General features: G+C 36.8%; 1 long non-coding RNA gene across 1 annotated transcript in view; it reads right to left on the bottom strand.

Moving 5' to 3' along the window:
* The window catches only part of LOC139362976 (uncharacterized), a 144,645-nt gene that overhangs the window by 38,784 nt on the left and 90,364 nt on the right, over positions 1-15,497 (bottom strand). The window lies entirely within an intron of this gene.

Here is a 15,497-nt window from a genome sequence, read left to right as displayed (position 1 = left end):
AAAGGAGAAAATATCATAATGCAAGGTTGTTTAGGCAGTACAAACCTGGAAAGTGTTTCTTGGAAAATTGGTTATATTTAATAATAATTAAGAAGACCATAGCAACCTAGGGGAAAATTTTAAGACATATTTAAACAAAAATGAGATGCATAAGTTTAGTATTCTGACAAATATGTTTAAAAGTATCCATTTGGAAAAAATCTGGAAGCAAATAACATAGTAGAGACACATATGCTAGGATTCAGGGTAGCTTTCATTTATATTCAACATTTTATTGCTTGCCAAAAATATAGACTTCCCCTGGGCAAACATTCTCTCAAGCTGTTTAATGCTATTGGATTCTTTAATAATTAAGACATTGTAAACAAAGGAGTTTTAGACCCTTTGCTAATACAAATTTTAGAACCCTAGACTCCCACTGTTCCATTTTCCCAGGGATTCTTTTAGATTTACATCTTAACAAGTTAACCAGTTAACTGCTGGAGAACTGGGTAACAGAGAAGATATTTAATAGAGGGAGGGCCTCCGAGGCTTTGGGTAGCCCTTCATTTAGTCCCTTGAAACTGGATTTCTGTCTCTTGTCCTTCCAAACCTGGACTAAGATTGGAGGACTGAATTTCACCCAATATTAAAGAGTCAGAGGCAAAGTGATTTTGTCCAATTATATGGGGAAAAGGAAAAGGGGGAAGTGGAACACCATATTAGGTGTTGTGTGTATAGGAAAGAAAGGATAAAAATTTATATATAGTTAAGAAGGTCATTAATTCAAAAAATTTACTGTGAATAATCTGAATATCAGACAATAACATGGACTGCACTATGTCCAGAAACAGCCCCGTGATCCACTCCCAGTTAATTCATTATAAGAGAGGACACAGTCCTTTCCTTACACTCTCCCCATGCCCCATAGCTCGGTCAAGTGAAATTTCAAAAAAAAAAAAAAAAAATCCTAATATTTCACAGTATATTTCTCAAAGCTCTAGGTGTTCCACATTTAACAGCCCACATTAGGCACATGTGGTCCAAACTAAATTTCCCTCACTTAGTAGGAAATACTAATTTAGTAGGAAAACTATTTTTCTGCTTCCTCAAGGAAACAACTAAAATTAAAACTCAATTCAATTTACATTAACAAACCAAGCAATTTCATACCATCCTTGCAGATTCAAATGATCTTTCATTTTTTCCAAGACAATGAGTGAATAATAAATGACTTAACTTTTTAAACTAAAGGGTCAATCTGTTGTTTTATGTCATACGGTCTCAGATCACAAATAAAGTCGACTTTGTGACAAAAGGGGGCAATAGGATTTTGATGCGCTGGAAGTAGAAAACATTCCAGATTGAAGTGATTAAGAAAAAGGGGTTTACAGGTTTTCTTCTACTTTGTTGATTCAGGGAACAATACTTGGTGCAGAGTGATTCAGGGTTTAACGTGCAGGCAATATAGCAGCAGGGGATGCAGCTAGAAGTATAGGCTGATAGTGGGCCACAGTGGGTACTGCAGGTTAACTCAGGGTGTTTACACTGGATGTGACCAGAGGCCAGACTCAACTCCCCTTTCATTGCATCACCCAGACTTCAGGGCTGCACCTGTCAGGCCGAGGAGTATACCATCGACTGAGCCAGGAGTTGTTCAAGAAATCAGCCTACGCCAGACTGTGTATGATATTCCCTGACCACACAGACAAGATTTAACACATGCCCATGACGCAGTCTGGAACAAGATGCAAGATGCGAGGATATCTTGCACAGTTATGGGGATGAAGTTTAACTGCTCTGGAAAAAAAGCTGCTAGGAGATAATCTTTCTTTGCTTGTCATGACATGAGGATGACCCCTGGGATTGCTTCAACCATTTTGCCACCAATACGGAACTCTACTGCTGAGGAACTAAGTCCTTATGGAGAAGAGCAGAGCCAAAGGGGTTAGAGAGAAATAGGTGGAAATGCCAGCTGAAGCCTGCCCCAAGTCCCTTCCTGTATCTGGACTCCAGGTACAGGGGCCAATAAGCTGAGTGATATTAAGAATATGAAACAACCTGTATAGTATGATATATATGTACATATAAGCCAAAATATAATAAACTATTCATATATGTGTACATATATACTATGAAACTTTTTTTTTTTTTGAGACAAAGTCTTACTTTGTCACCTGAGCTGGACTGCAGTGGCGTGGTCACAGTTCCCTGAAACCTCCACCTCGTAGGCTTAAACAATCCTCCCACCTCAGCCTCCCAAGTAGCTGGGACCACAGGTCTGTGCCACCACGCCCGGCTAATTTTTGTATTTAGTGTAGAGACGGGGTTTCGTCATGTTAGCCAGTCTGATCTCAAAGTCTTGAGCTCAAGCTATCTGCCTGCCTCAGCCACCATGCCCAGCCTGAAACTTTATTAAGTGATGTATGCTGTAACTTATAAATAACTCACAGTACATATCACTCATCAAATCATTCTAATAACTTCTAAATTGCTTCTTGATTTTTAGAGTGTTATGATCTTTTCTTTGATGTGACTGCCTCTAGCTAAATAATATCTCTTTTTCAGTCATGATTTGACATAAGAAACTACATCAACTCCTTCCAAAAATTCCTCATAAAATTTTTAGTTATTAGGTAACATAGTCTAAACAGATAGGGAATTTTTCTTCACACACGAAATGTAATTAATTTTACTGGATCTTGTCTACACGTCTGCTAAACTACCAAAAATTATATTGAAAATGTTTCAAGTTTTTATAGTACTCTGATTTTTACATATTAAATTCATGTATTAATAATTCATAAGGTATTTATTAGAATATCATATTTAATTACTTAGCCTAATTTTATAGGTATGTTCATCTTAAAACTACAAATCTACCTAATATTACCTGGAAAATGTCAGGATCCAACAAATAGAAAGGTCATAAAATTTATTAAACATTTCATTTGTGATATCAGTTTTATGTGATTTAAGTGTATGTAACACTTTTTATTATAACTATTTTGCCTCAACTGTTAAATCATATGCCTTTATTTTTACATCTTTTCTTTCACAGCATTACTTAGTTTTATAGATTTAATCACTTTTATCATGCATTAATCTGCCAGCTTTAACAAAAATTTTTCAAGTTAAACAAAGTAGTGAAAGCTGTAAAACTATAATAATTTAAACCCAAATTTGTTTTAAAAAGTCCACTTTCCAATTTCTTAATTATTTCCACTTCACAATTTCTATTGAATATTCAACATTTGATAAAATTTCCAAACTATATTTGCTATTCTAGTGAAACAGGCTACAAATAGAGGTACATGATTCAATTTTCATTAGATCAATTCCCCCAGCCAGTTAGTACATCATTTAATTCTCTCTGATGTTCATCTAATATATGATAATAGTATAAAATCCATCAAGAAAGGAATTTAATTTTATTTACATCTTCTATCGCTTCACCCAGAGATAATTGAATATAATAATGTAGTGCTAAATAAAAATATCCAAAAACTTTTATGAAAGCTTAGCCTAAACTCCAACCTGTCCTTCAGATTATGTTAACACAACTATATGAAAATATATCATAAGATTTGTATGCAAATATTTGCCAATTATTTTTCTTGAATAAAGAAAATAAAGATTGATATATTATTATTTCTGGTATTTCTTTTGGCTCCCTGATGAATAACAAAACATAAAACTATTTTCAGTCTTGAATTTCACATTTTAAGTTAATTATTAATCATTTTTATGTGAAATAATTGAAGCTTCATCAGTGATAATTGAAATTCTACTGTCTTGATATACACATTTTTCCAAAAAAGTGGGAAAGTTTCATAAACTGTTTCCAGAAGTATGATTCCAAGTGAGCCATAAATCTAGACTACGATAATATGCACATAATATTATTTTTGTTATGCTCTATTAATATTTTATATCTAGAAGTGCTTGAATATTTCTAACCTAAAATGAAGTTTGGATGGTACTTTCTAAATGTTTATATTCTTTATTGATATTCTTTTTAAAAATGTTTGGAAGCTGATATTATTTCAAGTGCGTTATGTGAAACTGATTGATGGGATATATGAAATGGAATTGATAACTGATTGATGATCCACCCCATCTTTTTTCTTTTTAATTAAAAGACAGGGGCTTGCTATGTTGCCCAGGCTGGAGTACAGCGGCTATTCACAGGTGCGATCACAGTGCACTGAACCCTTGGGCTCAAGTGGCCCTGCTGCCTCAGCCTCCAGGACTACAGATGCACACCACCATGCGAGGCCAATTTTCCCCTTTGATGTTTGCCAATTTTCCCTGTTTGATGTTTGCAAATTTTCCTCATTACAACTATGAACTTTAATGGAACATGATCAATTCTAATGAAATACATGTGTTAAGCACTTTCATCTTTTATTGACACAAAATTTAAGCAATTCTAATCCTCAAAAGCAATGATAAGCTACTTATACATTTGTTGAAATAATAGTTTTTATTCAATAAATGCAAATGAGTTGTTACATTTTATATTAATTCTTGACATTATCAAAATATATTCCACTTTCTGATTTTTACCTAGCATCAGAAGATGGCCCAGTAGGCAATTTATTATTTTATTTCTTTATATTTTTGCTGTGCTCTCACAAATTCTAAAGATTCATGTTTATTACATAGGCATCTATTGCTATCCAAACTCTCAATTATCCCAATAAATTCCTATAATGAGTATGTGTAGTTCCAAACAATGGCAATTGTTTAAAGGACAATGAAAATGCTGATTCTCCTAAAACATAGAACACTTTTTAGAGAATGCATATGCTGCTTACCATGACAAGATTACACCAGGTGAGTGGAACTGCGAATGTTTCGGATCTCATTCCAAGAAGAGGATTATTTATCAATAGCATCCTATAAGTCACGTGAATCAGTACGTTTATTGTAGTTTGATTGTTATCAATGATCTCACCACTTCACCACTCCATTCATCTGTGTGTTTGGGGCATGTAACTTTGCAGTACCATCCATTTGTCTCTGGAATCCACAAAGTGGCTTGACAAATGTAGGCATCTGCAAGCAGAGGCTTGAAAAACACATGAGTGACTAGGCACGTGCTTGCTCCTCTGCCTTTACTATGAGAACATACTTGGACTAACTTTCTACAAGATGAGACAGGTGGAGCAGAGTTGCGTTACTCCAGTTATCAAAGTCCATGCCAGCCCCAACATATGTGAGCAAGGCCAGCCAAGATCAGGAAAGACACCTTAGCTGGCATGTAGCTAACAGCAGCCACATAAACAAACCCAGGTGAGATCAGCTGAGCTCACATGAAAATACCTGAATCTCATAAAACCATAAGCTAAATAAATTTTATGAATATATACCACTGAGTTCTTGTGCCACAGGCAGCAGGTGCAATTTCATCTACTAATTTCTTTTTATTAATTAATTTTACTACTTATTGAAGTTACTTTTATACATTTTAGCAATCAGTGAAAAAGTATTTCAAGTTTTTAAAAACTACTCTTCCTATCCCGACAGGAATTGGCTAACCATCAGTCCAACCAATGAGTCTCATAATTTAGTGCTGTTTGAGTGGGTTTTCTGTTACCTACAGCCAAAGACACATAAATGATGTAATTTTTGCTTTCATTCTGTCTGCAATGAAAATGCACTGGGTGATGGCAACACTTCAAAGTCTCACAAGTATAATGGCCAATACTTTGCCTTATATTTTCTTTGCATATGCTTTACCCAGAAGCAAATTTTCCAATTTGAATACAATTATCTCATTTTCTTGCTTGTGAGCCAATAATGATTATATGGCTTTTAACAACTGAGAATAGTCACAATCACTGGGATCAACATCCAAAGCAGTAAGATGATGTCAGTAGAAACTTTAATAAAACCAACTTCAATTTTATAAATTTGATAGGTATTGAATTAAAAATATCTGGGAAAAGGGTCACAACACAGACTTTATAAAGAATTATTTAGCAAATTGAAAATTAGAATTTGTGCTGCAATCTCTATATCTTCTAAGAGGAAATAAACCTGACAAATATTATATTAATTCTAGGAAAATAATTTGGAAAAAGATTCACAGCAAAATGTGACTTGTTTTAATGAAATGACATCAAATTAGTAACTATTTCATTGGGGTAAGAGGAAACTGGGTTTTAAAATGTTGCACTTAAATTTAAAACGAAATACTAATTATCTTTTACAAACTAGCAAAAATTTACAATGATATAAGCCTGGCTGATGAAGGCAGCAAAACTATTGATAGGGCAAATTTTTACCACAGTTTTGGGAAATAACTCATCACTACAAATTATAAGGCTTAAACATATTTATTCTTTTTAATCAAATAGGTTGTATCAGTTAGTTTTACTGTGAAAACCACTTCAAAACTTAAATAAAATGACAACAATTTATTATTATTCTTTTAATTGGGTAGTTCTGGTCATGCTGGGCTCACTTGTGCACTTGTATCTCGTGTCAATCAGGGAGGTGGCCGTGCTTCTGCAATTGGCTGACAATCAGCTAGAGTGAGAGGGGCAAATGAGTTCTGAACCTCCAGCTGGAAGGAGTCCAAGAATCAGAGCAGAAGCTGCAAGACCTCTTACGACTTAGGTTTGGAACTAGCACAGTTGGCATTCCTGCTCTGTTTATTTTATTTAATTTTTTTAAAGACATCTTTTCCATCTGGGCTGGAGTGTATTGGTGCAGTCATAGCTCACTACAGCCTCAAACTCTTGGGCTCAAGTGATCCTCCTGCCTCAGCCTCCCTAGTAGCCAGGACTACAGGCATGAGCCACCATGCCTGGCTATTATTTTTTAAAGATTTTTGTAGAGACAGTGTCTTCCTGTGTTGTCCAGGCTGGTCTCAAATTCCTGGCCTCCAGCAATCCTCCCACCTTGGCTTCCCAAAGTACTGGGATTACAGATGTGAGCCACTGCACATGGCTTCTGCTGCATTTTATTGGTAAAATCAAGTTACAGCTTCTGATTAAAGTAGTGGAGAAACAGGCTTCGCTCTTGATGGGAAAAATTTCTCAATGACATTGCAAAGGGGCATAAATTCAGGAAGTATGGAAAAATCAGGCCTATTTTGCAAATGACCACATAGATTCTGACAATATATTCTAAAGAATTATCTTAAATATGAAAGCTGGAAAGACTTAAAGCACAAAGTCGTTTATTGCAGTAAAATTAGCAGAAACAACTCCTCAAACTCTTTAGAAAAATTATCACACATGTCATGAAAAGTTGACTTTGTGGAATAATAATGAGATAATATTTAAAATGTGAGGAATAGATACATGTGTTATGAAGTGGAAAAAAAACAAAAAATGCGTGCAAGTAGTAAGATCACAGCTAAATCAAACTTTTTAAAAAATATGGCAAAAATCTGCATATCAAAATATGTTTGGGTAGTAAGGGTGTATATTTTTTAATCTGCTTTTTTTTCTGAATTTCATCCTTCTGTATGTTGCACATGTGTGGTTCCCACACTATTGGATATACACTGATGAAATGTTATCACCCCTCAGCCATTCTTTTAGAGCAAATTTTGAAGATGAAATATTATCACCCCTCAGCCATTCTTTTAGAGCAAATTTTAAAGAAAATGGGGAAAGTAACATCACACTTCAGAGTGCGGAAAGGATGTTTTCAATTTATTTTCCAAGTGGGAAGTGACCCAAACCCCCTGGCACACCAAACCAATCCTGACACTGAAGCACCCAGAGAGAGCACAGGTGTAGACACTGTGCACCGTAGACAGAAAGGCAGAGAACTTCAGTAGCGAAGAGCCACATTACTCATTGAACATATTAGCCAAACCTCAAGGCTATTCGCTGGTCAGGAATTGATTTTTCAAGCTCTACTTTGGGGAAAGACATAAGCAAAAACTGAGAAAATTCTGTTATCGGTGACTAAGGTCTTGGAGCCAAAAGCACTCATTAAGTCCAGACCAAATCACACAAATTACTGGTGGAGAAAGGATTAGAGGCACAGAAAAGGAAGACTTTGGCTACTCCAGTTAAGAACTATAAAGCTATGGCGGGGTGTGGTGGCCCACACCTGTAATCCCAGCACTTTGAGAGGCCAAGGCGGGTGGATCACGAGGTCAGGAGATCGAGACCATCCTGGCTAACACGGTGAAACCCGTCTCTACTAAAAGTACAAAAAAAAATTAGCCAGGCATGGTGGCGGCCGGCTATAGTTCCCAACTACTGGGGAGGCTGAGGCAGGAGAATGGCGTGAACCCGGGAGGCGGAGCTTGTGGTAAGCCGAGATCACACCACTGCACTCCAGCCTGGGCGACAGAGAGACTCCGTTTAAAAAAAAAAAAAAAAAAAAAAATTATAAAGCTCTGTGCTGAGAAAAACATAAAAATTCTGTATATATGTTTAATAGCTAGTTGAGTACAATAATATATAAGTATTATTTTTTTTTTTTTTTTTTTTTGAGACGGAGTCTCGCGCTGTCACCCAGGCTGGAGTGCAGTGGCCGGATCTCAGCTCACTGCAAGCTCCGCCTCCCGGGTTCACGCCATTCTCCTGCCTCAGCCTCCCGAGTAGCTGGGACTACAGGCATCCGCCACCTCGCCCGGCTAGTTTTTTGTATTTTTTTTTTTTTTAGTAGAGACGGGGTTTCACCATGTTAACCAGGATGGTCTCGATCTCCTGACCTCGTGATGCGCCCGTCTCGGCCTCCCAAAGTGCTGGGATTACAGGCTTGAGCCACCGCGCCCGGCCAATATATAAGTATTATATAGAGCCTGTTTCCAAGTACAGTCCTAACCAACAAGTTAGGAACTTGTGAAGGGGTAGGAGGTGGACAACAGTTGACCTGTAATTTTGCTACTGTGTGCCCATTGTAATGAATAGATGGACCCTCAGCATCTTTTTTCTTTTCCTTATCTAATGTATACACTCTGTCATGTTAAAAATGGTAGAGAACATGGTCTTTCAAGATCCTTTCTGGCATCAAACTTCTACAATTTGATGATTTGGTTTAGTTAAACGGTGGGGCCTGCTAACCGTCAGATCGCGTGGGGACAGCTCACTGACTCCTAGGCCTGCTTACATCAGGATCTAGAAAATGAGGAAGCAAGCACCTCTTCCTGGGGGCCTTTGTCTTATTCTGAGAAGCACGATCGAGTGTTCTATGTATAGTTCGACAAATAGACCATATAATTCCTCACACGTTACGCCCTAGGCTGGGACAAAATTAATCACTACATTATGTTACCTTTATAGGCAGTCCTCATTATGTTACCTTCATAGTCACTCCTCCCTCATTAGTTCCCCCTTTAGTCCCTGGACCAGAAACTGACAGACAGCTCCTACTTCTCAAAGAAGGAAGCATTTTTCTATCCATGGCATTGATCCTAATATTCTACAATTCCAGAAAACCATACTTATTGTGACAAACTAATCCATGTTAGTCCACGGTCATTCTAACAGTGTGACATAAGTAGTTAAGAACCTGATAATTACACTGCGGTTTGTGGTAATTTGTTATGGCAACAATAGGAAACCAATACACATGACAAAACCATGTTATAGTTGTGAGCTAATGCAGTACCAGATGTATCTTCCATGTATCTACTTACCTTTTCCGTTTAGGCCTTTGGAATAGACTAGACCAAATTTTGAAGTCACATAGAGTAATATTTCCTCCTGAGGCCTAGTATTAGAAAGTGCTGCTTATATTTTATTTCTCTGAATGAATTTTATGGGAAAACTCATGTAAGAAAGAGTGACAGAAAAAAATAATAACACTCTTCAGAATTCAGAGATACACAAAACAAAGTCTTTCCAGGAAATAAAAATAACTAAGAGCAACCAGTCTTAATATATATATATGAAGATACGCAAAGGAGATATAAAAATGAAAGCAAACAAACAAAACACAAGAGAAAGGAGCACATTGTTCTATGTCTTCTTCACATTTTTATTATATCCTGTCTTACAGTAATCTCTTTTGAAAGATACACTTTCATAGATAGACCTATTTTATTAAATAGAGTAGTATCTTTAGTTGTTTAACTTTTTTGTGGGTTGCTAAATTATACTTATTTAAATTGACCAGTTCATTTTTATGCCTACTGAAATAAACAGGCTTAAAATATTTACCTTTTCTCATTAAAATAATTTCAGTGATTGTTTTATATGCTCTGAGTATATTCTTCCAGGAAGGAATTTATTATTTCTTATACGATGTTGACTTTAGAAGAACACCCATCATCTAAAGTTTATTGATTATATAAGGAACATCATATCAAACAGACTAGAAACCTTAAAATTAGTTTGGTAAACTTCAACAATCATTCTGTCCAACTAGTCATACAGAACTTATATGATAGGGGAGAAAAATTGTATTTTGATGATGTAATTGAAACAGAACAAAGGCATTTTTAAGTAGCCAAAATTGAATTTCTGACCTTTCCTACAAATTATCTAGTTCAAAATTCTTCACACTGAAGAAAGTAACCATTTTTCTCAGCCAACCCCACTTTTCTATACAGATTCTTCTTACAGGCCACATCATACGTCAGTAAATCATGTTCCCAAATAGTCTCTGAAATCACTCAGCAGAAGGGGCACTGAAATGTTGGACTCCATTTATTTTCCTAAATGTATGATATATTCTTGCCTTTTTTTTTTTTTTTTTTTTTTGAGAAAGAGTCCCGCTCTGTTGCCCAGGCTGGAGTGCAATGGTACCATCTCGGCTAACTGCAACCTCCACCTCCTGGGTTCAAGCAATTCTCCTGCCTCAGCTTCCAAAGCAGTTGGGATTACAGGCACCCACCACCACTCCTGGTTAATTTTTATATTTTTAGTAGAGACGGGGTTTCACCATGTTGGTCAGGCTGGTCTCGAACTCCTGACCTCAGGTGATCCGCCTGCCTCAGCCTCCCAAAGTGCTAGGATTATAGGTGTGAGCCACCACGCCTGGCCTGTTCATGCTTTTTCTAAGCAACCAAAAAAAAAAAAAATGCTAATCCATTGCTAATATGACTGTCACATAAAGATACCATATATTCAAGTTACACAATTTACACCTTTTATTGGTCATAAGTCACTTACTAGCATATTTTTCTTTGTGATTTAATTGATTCGAAACCAAAAATATATGTTACCCCTTCTATTGGTAAGCCAGGTATTATGGCAATCTTTACTAAAAATAATCTTAAGTGTTTTATCAGAAGTAAAAAAAATTGTCAATGCGGTTTATAAATTAATATAAAATTTTAAAGTGATCATTTTAATTCACAGACTTCATCAGAATGTTGAAAGATTGTGTTTTATTTAATTTTCTGTGCACACCAGATCTTCTTACTTTATGTGTTTATGTCGGTTACAGATATAGGAAAAAGCATGTGAAAGGGAAGGATAAGAACAAAGGAGAGAGGAGGAACATGATCCCTGAATATCTTTGATGACATCAAAATGAGTATGAGCTTGATTCTGTAGGCAGTGAGAAGCCTTTAAAAATGGCTTTTTAAAAAAAGAGTAGCATGACATATTTATATTCTAGTAAACTCACTCTGGAAGCAATGAGGACTATGGAACAGAGGAGAATGATCCCTAAATAGGGAAAAGAGTCATGGGAGATATGAGGAAGTTCTAAACTGGTAGCAGAAGGAATGGAGACTGGAGACAAGCCCTGAATGAGTAAAAATAGTAGACTAGAGAAGATAATTTAATCCGGGACTTAGAACAAGGAAGGATAGAATTATTCACCCTTTGTGACTTGGGTGGCTAGTTGGAAATGTTCATTGACATAAAAAATAACAAAAGTCAGAAAAAGTGTCAGGGGAGAGGGGTGGAGACAAAGAGTTGGATTTGACAAGGCAGGATTGCATATGCCTGTGAGTATCCAACTGGAAAAGTCCAATAAACCATATGGAAAATTCCTGTAAGTTGGAACTTAGTAGAGAAGTTGAGGATGGAAACATAACTTTGATGATTACAGTTGACTGAAAATCTCATGGGAGAGGATATTGGTCACTGGTGGTTGGATAATTGAGAATATATCCAAGAACAATCGCCTCGATGTCACCAATACTTGGAGAGCAATTAAGTTTTCAAAAAAGACAGAGAGAGAAAAGAGAAGAGAAGCCAACAGAGGAGTCTGAGAAGGAATTAGTTGGGGGATGGGTAAGAAGAGACACAAGGCATGGGATATTCTAGAAGCCAAGAACAAAGGGTAAAGATGACAAGAGTGTTCAATGCTGTCAAGTACAGACAGGCCAGATATGATGAGGATTAAACAGAATTCACTCAATCGATTTTTTATATTTTCATAACATATTGTCTTTTGATATATAATCTTGCTAATTATTCAGGCAGAAATACTTTTATTTCTGTTTAAAAGAATAAGAGACAATATTTTTGATGCATCATCAAACCCATTTTGAGTATCATGCTCCTTTCTCCAGCTTTCTGACAATCTAGTAGAAACAGAAATCCTGGACTCTTCATTTTTAGTATGTGTTTCAAAAACTCACCTTCCACTTATTAGACATTCAGAATGATTCAATATTCATGATGTCTTGCTTATCCAAGTGCCAGTTATGAGTGGAAACTACAGGACAAATGTCAGAAAGCATTTCATAGACTTGCCACAACCCCTGGAGGGGAGCTGGCATGGCAAGTAAAGTAGCCGGTCTTACACGGGGAATTAGAGCCAAGAAACCCAGCAGTGGGGTCAGTAAGAGGTGATGTAGGGAAGTGGAGCAAGTGTCGCTAAGGATCACGCAAAGCAGAGAGAGAGGGATGAAAATGTCAAGTAGAGAGACCACTGAGCCCCAGAGTGAGTTGCAGTTCGAGCTAGAATGCCTGTTCTAGTCCTGAGGAGATTCCATTTCCAGACCCTTAGAATCTTGTAAGAAACTTGCCTTTACTTGGAGGTAAATTGAATGAATCTGTTCCCTGCAACCAAAGCTTAGAGATAAAAACTGTCATGACAGTTGACAGGCAGGGAAGATAACTTCTAGCTCTGGAAGGAAACAAACAGGCAAATGAATAAAACAAACTCAATGAATAGATGAAAGCTGTCCAGAGGAGGTAACATGTGAGCTAAGTCTTAGATGTACTGATCTATTTGACAAGTTGGTTGTGCCAATATGTCTATCTTTACGATGGGAGTTTGAGAGCATTGAGATTAGGCTTACAGTCGCCAATTCAAAGTGTATTGCGTTTACGAGCTTGATAAATATTTCCTCACTGAATAAAGGGTATGGAAGCACAAGAATTTATCACAAAAATGTTTTCTTCAGTACAGCTCAATATGAAAATAAGGGGTTTGATAATAAAGACAATTTTAAAAACCATTAACGAAGATGTCTCTCCATATTCCCTCCGTGCTGTAGTTTAATAAACCACTTTCACGTAAGAAACTCCCCAACATTTATCTGAATGCTGTCGTACCACCCTTTCATTCCACGGAAGATAAAAAGAACAAAAATCAGCACCCCAAACTTTTTAAAGCACGTGCAATATATGATTCGTGTCATACTGTCTTTCCCAGATTTAAAAACCAACCAAATAAGCAAAAAGGCATAGTCTCACGAAGCCAGTTTAATTTTTTAAATTTCATTGGCTTGGAAGATCATATGTAACTACTAGAAAAATCTTAAAAGCTAAGCAAAACAACTGCATAAACAGGAGGACTTATAATGGGAATACCTAAAATTCCTGTTCAGTAATGGTGGTGTTATTGAGGTCAGTATGAGTATCTCCCCAAAAATTCTAAATATATTGTGTCATGTTCAATAAGCAAAAGTATTTTGTTTTCTCATGATTCCTTAGCCAACAATGTCATCCCCAAATATCATGGCATAGGGGAAAAGTGGTAGTGGTTTAATTTAGATTTGATTTATGTGCTGTATCATCAGGAACACATAAACCTGCATAATAAACAGCATATGTTGGCCTTAACCAAGCATGTGGATTCTGTTACACAAAAAGCAAATGTTCAAGTAACAAAATTAATATTAATGTGTTCTGCAAAACCAAAGTCTGGAGCTACTTTTAGTAGAGTTGAGTAATCACAGACCCTACTGTGGGCTAAATCTCATTTATTTCACATAATGAAAGAGACCCGATGGTCTTCAGTATAGAATTTAGGTCAAATGCCTAAAACTAAGTTTGGTATTCTCTATATAAAAAGTCTCTCTGTGAGAGAAATACATTTTATAAAACCTGTAATCACAATCTTTATTATATAGTAGATAACCACCATTGTTACAAAGTTCTTCCAAGCCATATTCAGTCCTGTGTTCTAGTTGCTTCACCTCATTTAGGAATGCTCAACTGCAAAGATCATAAGAGGCAACAATAAACCAGGAAAGAAGTTCTCTTTAAGGACAATCATGGACAAGGCAGGTAATCATGGCAGGGAATCATGTCCAATTTTTCCCAGACCTTTGCTACTAGAGGCTCATTTGTAATCATTTAAGACTCATGAAAATTAAAAATGAATGCCTAAAAATTATTCTATAGCTACCTCAAGAGGGCTAGATTTCCTGAAATCTCATATTCTAATTTCACTTTTGATCTCCAGAATCACATTTCCTCATATACTCATATGTCATATGTAGTTTTTTCCATATTTATTGCCCCTCTTCTCGGGTCTACCATTCTGAATCTCATTCTGTCTACTGTGACAAACAGCAGTTGTCAAAATACCACTCACTCCCAAGATAGAACATGAAACTTTTATTTTTATTGTTTTACTTTTCATAATATAATTTCTTCCTACAATAGGCTTACAGTCAACTTGCTTAGAACCAAGTGTTCCCTTGTTGATATTTCTCTGACATAGAAATAGATCTTCCCTTTTAATATTAATGTGTATTCATATTTTTTTTAAAAAAGCATAGAATGAACCATCTTGGAGTTTCCTGTAGTTTTATCTAACAGAAGAGGGTTTCAAATGTTTTGCTGTGGTCTGGGTGTTTGTATCCCTCCAAAATGTTTATGTTGAAACCCAATCACCAATGTGACAGTGTTAGGAGCTGGGGGTATTGGGAGATGATTAGATGATGAGGGAAGAGGCTTTATGAATGGCATTAGTGCCCTTTAAGAAGAGGCCCCATTGGGAGGCCAAGGCAGGCGGATCATGAGATCATGAGATCGAGACCATCCTGGTCAACATGGTGAAACCCCGTCTCTACTAATAACACAAAAATTAGCCAGGCGTGGTGGCGCACTCCTGTGGTCCCAGCTACTTGGGGAGGCAGAGGTTGCAGTGAGCCGAGATCGCACCACTGCACTCCAGCCTGGTGACAGAGTGAGACTCTGTCAACAACAACAACAAAAAAATAGAAGAGGCCCCAGAGAACTGCCTGGCCCCTTTCACCATATGAGGACACAGTGAGAAGGAGTCACATATGAACCAAGCAATAGTCCATTACCAGACCCCAAATCTGCCAATGGCGTTGACTTGGACTTCCAAGCCTCTGGGACTATGAGAAATAAATTTCGGTGTGTTTAAGCCACCCAGTC

This window comes from Macaca nemestrina, chromosome 4 (genome assembly GCF_043159975.1).
Source record: "Macaca nemestrina isolate mMacNem1 chromosome 4, mMacNem.hap1, whole genome shotgun sequence".
In the NCBI taxonomy this organism is placed as follows: domain Eukaryota; kingdom Metazoa; phylum Chordata; class Mammalia; order Primates; family Cercopithecidae; genus Macaca; species Macaca nemestrina.
This window is presented reverse-complemented; position numbering and strand designations above follow the sequence as displayed.